At 28.5% G+C, this 8,759-nt stretch overlaps 1 protein-coding gene across 1 annotated transcript in view; it reads left to right on the top strand.

Moving 5' to 3' along the window:
• LOC107450569 (small conductance calcium-activated potassium channel protein 1-like) overlaps positions 1–8,759 on the top strand; it is a 640,664-nt gene that overhangs the window by 162,989 nt on the left and 468,916 nt on the right. The window lies entirely within an intron of this gene.

Raw genomic sequence — 8,759 nt, forward strand, 5'->3', positions numbered from 1 at the left:
TCTTTCTACTACAGCCCTTTTGTTGTCTTTTTTTTGATCTTTTATACTAAACTTTTTGCTCGATAAAACTATTGCTAAATTCTGGAAAGGTCACATAAGAGATCAAACTTGGACTATAGACTTGTGATTAACCCTTTTCGACACGTATTTCTTAACTTTAATCAAGAGTGTTTATTTGTATTTGCTTAAGTTCTATGTACTAATGGAAGTTTCCACAGTATTTTAAATCTAATCAATTATTTTGCAATTTACGATAAATCTATTTTAAATGTTTTATTGTGATTCTGAATTAAGTGACGATAAGCGTCACGCTAGGAATATAGTGAAATTTTCTTCAAAAACTATTAAAATACGCCCAAAATGTATGCAAGGTTTTATTCAACGGCACCATACGTTTTTCAAATACAAGTACCAGGATATATTATATCAAAGGTGGTCCTAAATTCTTATAAGAAAGGAATTATGATCATATTTCTGTTCAAGAAAATATTTCAGAAAAAAGATCATACAACTGACAATACACAGTTATTAAAAATAGAACGTTATACTAAAAAAAAGAGCACCTTGCAATGATGGGCAATATAGAATCAATCTTTCCCGTTTTTGGTAATTAGAATTTTATTTTTATTTTATAATCGTCGTTGAACAGCCGACCCAATTTTATGGGCCTATGACTACTAATGTTCAACTCCATAGCCTTGTGATTTTTAACCCAATCCAGAAGACAAGGAAACTCCTTGATCGAGTATTGGGAGAAATTTGCCTTCGTGGAGGACTTTTTGATGAAGCTAACCCGCATTTGCGTTGCATGGAGAGGAAGATCGCGAGAATCTCCCACTGTTAGCCTGACGGCAAGGGGATTCTATCCCATGATCCGTCCACCACTGAGGATATTTCACGTCAGCTCTGCGGTCGATGCAAGCCGGGTGCGGAATTCGTATCGACTGGGATTCGAACCCGGTTCGCTTCTCTGGAAGGCGAACTCTCTATCCTCTGAGCCAACTAGGCTTGGTGATTAGAATTATCGGCTCACATCAAATGATCATTACGTCATGGAATTTTTTCAGTCTAAGATTTTCGTCAACAAGCCTATCACATATATACCATTGCCTTAAACGAAAAAATTAAAAACTGTGTAAAACGAATTAAATCTCATTTTTCGAAAAATCCTTGAAATATTGACTTGCGAAAACCCACCTTAACTACCCTATATGAGGGATGCCATGGTTGACTGAAAATGTAAAAAGTGGTAGAAACTAAGTTCTTTTTTACTCGTATAATATCTGCTTGATTGTTAATCGTAACTACCACTACTACTCACATTTCTAATTATTCACATTTAACCCTTTCGGGACGAGTAAGTCATAAATGTATTCGTAAGGAATCAGTATCAGGATGGCAAAAGATAAAAAGGTGTGACTTAAGTTTGAGCATAGCTAATTTGACACATTTATTTTTGCTTTCTTTTTAAATCGAACATATCCAATCCATTTGTGTTAAAAGTGTAACTATACAATTTTTAATTCGAACTACGAGGTGGTGAATTAAATAAGGGAAACAATCATTACGCCGCCCACAAATAAACTGCTAAAGAACTACTTTGGTTACCAGTTTTATCTTTTTACCCTGATTGAAACGGTTTTATGCTGGCACGTATTTGTGACAGTCGGTGCGAAAGGGTTAAAGGGAAACAAAACATTCTTCGCATTCCCCTTCAATAGTAAACTGGAAAAAAATGTGCTAGCAATATTTGATAATTTTTAATAAAATTATGAATTATTTCATACTTTTTTCTCGATTGCAGAAAGAATCTCCAGTGCAAAGGGTTAATTAACCATAGCAAGTCTATAAATAACAAATATAACAAGATGTATTAGACGTATTCTTTTATAAATATAAAAGTAACACAACCAACTGCCTACTCATATTGCAGAAATCGAACATTATATAGAACAACCTAAATAAATAAATGAAACAAAGATGAGTAATCGTTAACGCACCTAACCTTCTACCTGAGTTGTAATAAATGCTTTCTGTCAAGTTTAACAAGAGACAACTGATTTATGAGCTTTATTCTTGTTACAGTATCCCAGTTTACCAACAACATCACAGATTTCTCTTCCTTTTTAAGATAGACAGTGCTGTATTCTTTTGATAAAAAGAATCATTAGAACATTCTAAAGGCTTACCGAGTTGAACAAATTTACCAAAGAGATTTATTTCATGAAGTTGCATAAATTTTTTACAAAGAATTTTGAGAAGATTCATTGTCATACGAAATTAAAATTCTACTTCTCATTGCTGAAATTCAACTTTTTCCATAGTTGCTGAATCTTTTGATTTTCGTGGGAGATGTTGATTTAGAATGTTTCTAATCACCACTACATTTAAATAATTTAAATAAATATAAGAAAGTTTAAACGTGTTTGTTAGTTTAGTAAACAATGCGTTGATTTTTTTAAATCGATCGTCGTAAACGATTGCGAAAAATATATTAACCAGGAAGTGTTAAAAACCACAGATACACAGAGACGCCAACTTGCTCCGTTTTGTAAAAAAATATTTCCTAGTGGTAACGTAATTTAAGTTACTTTTAGTTTAGTACACTTAAGGTAATTATTTAAAAACTGCATGTCAAAAATTCAAAGTAATATATCAAATCCAACTTTATTGTAGTTATTTCATAATGGCTCTTATACAGAGTGGGCGTAATTATTCGTATACTGCAAGTTTTATTTGTTAATTTGCTACCAATTTATTAAAACTTTTACAGAAAGCGGAGTAGTTGGTATTTCTGGCTACTTAGCTGCCGACTTTCACGCATTTTGCGTGATTTCTTTTAAATTCTTAACATGGTAGTTTAATTTATACTTTCCATTTATTTCTTGGATTTATACATTTGATTTAACCTTTTAATGGTCCCTTTATTTCTAGTAAAGGTAAATTAAAGTATTTTTGGAATTGAATTTGTTTTAAGAGTAGTAATTGATATAAGAAAAAAAACTCAATTAGTTTATAAAAATGCCCTTTTTTGGTGGTAAATATATTTAACACGACCTATAAAGAGCTTATTGATTTTTATTTTTCTTTATTTATAAAATAAATTTTATAAATGCTACAAATTTCAAAAGGAATTATATATTTTATAACTTTTATACGCTTTTTTAACCCCTTGGGGACGAGTGATTCATAAAAGCATTCCTACAAAATCAGAGTCAGGATGGAAATAAATAAAAAACGGTAGTTTAAATGTAGGCGCTGCTATCTTGACAGACTTACTTTGCTTTTACTTTATTTATTGTTAGTTTAATCATATATATAATCAACGTTAGTTCAAAGTATAACTAAATAATTTTATTTTAAATTTAAGTAATGGTGAATTAAATAAATCAAACAATTATAACCCCGCTCACAAATTAACTGCTAAAGAACTACTTAGGTTACCAGTTTTATCTTTTTACCCTGATTGAAACGGTTTTATGCTGGCACGTATTTGTGACAGTCGGCGAGAAAGGGTTAAACTAACAAATGGTTAACAATTTTATTCGAACGCATTTCAAGTAAACTGAAGTTATTAACAAATGGAAATCTAAATTAAAAGTGGGAAAAAAGTGGTGGTAAGTATACTTCCCACGGCCCACACTGGAACAAAATCAGAAAAATGCGGACAAAATTAGAAAATTAACTTCCATGCAGAGATGCCAACTGCTCCGGACACACCAAAAAGATTAAAAAAACGGTAAATAACTACAGAATAAATTTTGCCAATATTCGACTAATTTTGCTTGCTTTTTGAAAGGTACCGCATGACATAAAAACTTTAAAGTGGTGGATTATATAAGCTTATGAATTATTTAGAAATAGTGGTGGATAAAAATCTACTAAATTGAATTTATTAAACCAAGAATAACAATTGATAAACTACCACTTTAAAATATATATTTGCTGTCCGAAGCAAGTTGGCATCTCTGTCAATATGTTCTAAAAATTGATCACCTATAGGTTTTTTGGGTCGTTGATTTCAAATATGAAGTCAAAATTTCAGAAAAACAAAATGTCGGATCGAAAATAGCGGATGATTATTGAAAAAATTGTAAATAAATGAATAAAAATTATTTACTAGTAGTTTTTGAGATCTTTGATTACAAATTTGTGGTTAATAATTTTAATAAATAAAGTAATTGATGTAAAATCGCAAATACTTATCAAAACAAATTTAAACTAAATAAATTGAATCAAAATATTTAAGATTGTTAATTACGAATTCGATTATCGAATTTAAAAAAAATAATGAATCTATTTTGCTAGATATAAAAAATTTTGATTTAAAAAATTCAATTAAATTTCAATTTAAAAAAATGACAAGATTGTTCAGCCTTGTAGATGTAAGAAAATCATTATTATAAAAATGACACGAACTCTAAAAATTGATATATCAGTCAAATTCGCAAATATTCGCAGCTAAATGTTTTTTTTTTTTTTTTTTTTTTTTTTTTTTTTTTTTTTAAATTCTTGAGTATATATACCAAACAAATGTACACATTTTTTTTTACCTCTGCAACGTAAAGCTTTTTTTTATAGAGTACCCTAAAGTTACAATTTCATTGTACAGGGCAGAAATCGGGAAATGGCTCTAGTTTTAATAGTATTTATATAAAATAATGAATTCATATATATCATAGAAATACATTTATGTATAAATCATGCATAGTTTTAATATTTTTATTTACTATAAGGATTTATCATATTAATAAAAATGTAACAAAAAAATTTAATTTTTTTTATTTCGATTTTGTTTCCATTTAATTGCTATTTCCATTAATAAACCAAAAAAAAAATGCACCGTCATATTCCTTGGATATTTTACTACAAAAAACCATATTGAGAATTTTTTTCTCTTATAACTTCATTTTTTTTATTTTTGACAGCGAAAAATGATTTTTGTTCCAAATCGCAGCTTTCGAAAAGGTTAATAAATACATAAAAGTCCTATGAAAATTAGCCAAAAATATAAGGTATTGGCGTAGACTTAATAATTCAAGCTTACATTTGTAAAATCAATTTTTATAATGCAATTATATTATACAATTATATATTTTTATAATTACTACAGAGAATAATAACCGTAAATCATAAAAAACGCCATTTATGTAACATTTATAAACCACATGTTCTTAATTTAGCTTAAACCTATAAACTATAGAATATATCATTAAACAGTGACACTTAAAAGCATGTTACGTTAATAGCGATGTATGTTTATTGCTCTTTTTTTCCCACTTACACCGCGGCAAAACTATTTTTCTAAGTCTTTTTATGGCGTTCCATAAATCACGCTGATTTATTTTTCTGCATGAATGTTTTTTTAAAAAGTGTATCTTTCTATATTTTTCTAAGTCACTTTGCACATTTGTGATAAAAATATTTTTAGCAGGACTTGAATCGGAGTTTGTAGAAAATGCAAAACTATACGTCATATTTTTTAGAATATTTATTTGGAAATTTTTCGCCTTTTTTATTTACTTTCCAATTTTAGTAATTTTAAATCAGACGTCATAAAAAATGTGTTATTTTAGTAGGGAAAATAATATTTTCTAATTCTCTTATTTTTGAAATATGGTTTTATAACATTCATTTTTAGTTATTGATATCATTATTTGATTTGCGACTATAAAATATTACCATTCATAGAATTAAATTTGTAAAATAATATTATAAATTGTTTGCAAAATAATAATTCACATTTTTGAAATGTCTCTGGTTTCATAGCACTCCTTTTTAGTTATTGAAATCATCATTTGATTTGTGACTATAAGAAAATTTACCCTTCATAGAATTAAATTTGTAAAATAATATTCTAAATTGTTTGCAAAATAATAATTCACATTTTTGGAATGTCTCTGGTTTCATAGCACTCCTTTTTAGTTATTGAAATCATAATTTGATTTGTGACTATAAGAAAAATTACCATTCATAGAATTAAATTTGTAAAATAATATTATAAATTGTTTGCAAAATAATATTTTCTTGCTTTCATATTTCAGAGATATCTCTGGTCTTATAAAACTCATTTTTAACTATTGAAATCATCATTTGAGTTGTGACGATAAAAAATTACCATTCAAAGAAATTTTTGTTTAATCTTAAATAATATATGATAAATCCCGCTTTGCTCTATAATAAAGTAAAAAAAAATTGAATAATCGTTTTTATATAATAATAATTTAGATTTTAATTTTTGGCTAATAGTATATAATAATAAATAAGTTAATGGTTTAGTAATTAGAATTAATAGTTTTGTTATAGTACAATTCATAATTTTTTTATGGTAACGAGATTACACGATTATTACACTAATGAGATAATATAACGATATTTAACAAGTAAAATAACTATGCCACACTATCGTTAACTGACGTATTCCTGAAAATGTGTTATAATGTGATTTTGTGCTTATGATAATTTTAAAAATAGTATTTATGTTTTTATCTAATTAGCATACTATCTGTATTAACTTTACATTCTGAATGTCTTTGAAACTTTTTGTTTAAAAAATACAATGAAAACTACATATTACTTATAGTGACTTATCCTTACAAAAAACTATATTTTTCTTTAAATCCTATCACTGCCATTACAAATCAATACCTCTGGGTTATCTGAATTGGAGATTGATCGTTCTCTAGTTCAGGTCAAAATTACGATCAGTAACTGAATGAATGAATGTATGAATGGGTCTGCTCTATAAGCGGGTGCGACGTATGAGTGTGGCACAGGTCGAATTCTTGTCCATAGATGGCGCCACTGGAAAACAAGAGAAATCGCACCAATTGCCTTAATGGCCGACGACAATAACAAAAACAACCATATCACTGCAAAGATTTGAAAGATTGGTAGCATATTTAGCAATTTCATTCATCACTTTTCACAAATCTGTTGAATAACTTACCTGATTTCAAGTAAATGCTTACTACTCCGCGTGCGTTTCCTCGGAACTTAGCAAACCATACTGGTTGCCAGAGGTGGGCTATAAGGTTAAGGATTACTTCCAGGTAATTGTCCACGTTTGGAGGAAAAGGGAAAGGTTAAAAAAAAGTGGAATTAGCAACAACAACAACTATAATGTATTCTAGAGTGCAGACTCTTTCTTAAGTGTATTAGTTTGATGTTTATAACAAAATAGCTTGCCTGGCACTTTTTACTTTTTCAGCTTTTTTTCACAAGAAATGCATCAGGTTGAAAATGCTTTTAAAATGCATCAGGTCTTATAATGGTTAAGAAACTAGATTGCAATAGAAAAATAATTCGCATTAATCACAAAAGGGTTACACTACTAAAGAGTAATTGAAAGTAAAGGCTATATACTTAAATCAACTTATTCCCGTCCACATATACTTATACTGTAAAATTGATTATGTGGATTTATTTATATTAAGAATAATACCTTCCTGTTGCTTAAGACTTTATCTTAAAAATTATTGGACTAAATTATAAGCATTTATATTGTTAATATAATTATGTGAGCACACCAATCTTGCTCCTGCATTTTATCTATAAAGCAAAAACAAATCAGGAAACACATTTGTTAATGCTATTTTCTTTTTCGAAAAGATTAAGCCACCTTCCAGATATATTAGCTTTAAATTGCTGCTAACAATTGCTCCAACATTTACAAGTTTCGCATAACTTTTAACGTTATGCTTTCAACGAACTTACAAAAGCAATACCAAAGAAAATCAACGAGAGGATTTCAATATATTCCCATTTTATTGAAATTCTTTCAACTTGAAAAAGTGGTAGATTTAAAAAATTTATTTCAAAAAAGTGTCTTACTTAGAAGCAGAAGGGTTCAAGGTGCATATAAAGGCGAGTATACAATATATATATATTATATTATATACATAAGGTTCGAAGCAATTTTTCTTTTAGTAGCAAATATTTAGGAATATTTCGCAGAGCAAAACTGTTAGAACAATTTACAAGATCATGCTTGAATCTTTTCAGAAACAGTGTCCATTTTTACCATGCAAAATTAGCATCGATCAAAAAGAGCGTAGTAAGTTAAAAGCTGATTTACTTTTTCAATTCTACTGGAGTTAAAAAAGCATTGATATATTAAAAAAAAAATACCCTATAGAATGATTTCAAAATTGCGGGTATTAGGGCTCAAAAGAGGTTATTAACTTACAATGTTCACTTTGTCCATCCAAACTTGGCATTGGTAAAAATGACACCATTTGAAAAACTTCAGAAATGCTCTTTCTGTTTCTGCCAATAGTTTTGCCATGTAAGTTCTTCCAAAACATTTGTTTCTTGAAGAAAAATTGCTTATATAGAGTTAGTATAGAAGCGTTTCCATTGTTTTGAACGAATTTTTCTTATATAAATGTCCCAAGTTTAAAATTTTTTTTGAGGACAGTACAAAATCGCGATTTCAGTGATTAAATGTATCTTAGATAAACAGAAATATCAGTGTCAAATGTTTCATTTATTTCAAAGAGATCCTTAACCCGTTGGGGACGGATGATTCAGAAAAGCATTCGTACAAAATCAGAATCAAGTTGCAATTAAATAAAAAACGGTAACTTAAATGTAGTCGTTACTAATTTGACAGACTTACTTTGCTTTTATTTTAATTATTGTTAGAGTAATCATATATGTAATCAATGTTTATTCAAAGTACAACTAAATAGTTTTATTTTGAACAAAGTAATGGTGAATTAAATAAATCAAACAATTATAACTCCGCCCACAAATAA

This window comes from Parasteatoda tepidariorum, chromosome X2 (genome assembly GCF_043381705.1).
Source record: "Parasteatoda tepidariorum isolate YZ-2023 chromosome X2, CAS_Ptep_4.0, whole genome shotgun sequence".
NCBI lineage: Eukaryota > Metazoa > Arthropoda > Arachnida > Araneae > Theridiidae > Parasteatoda > Parasteatoda tepidariorum.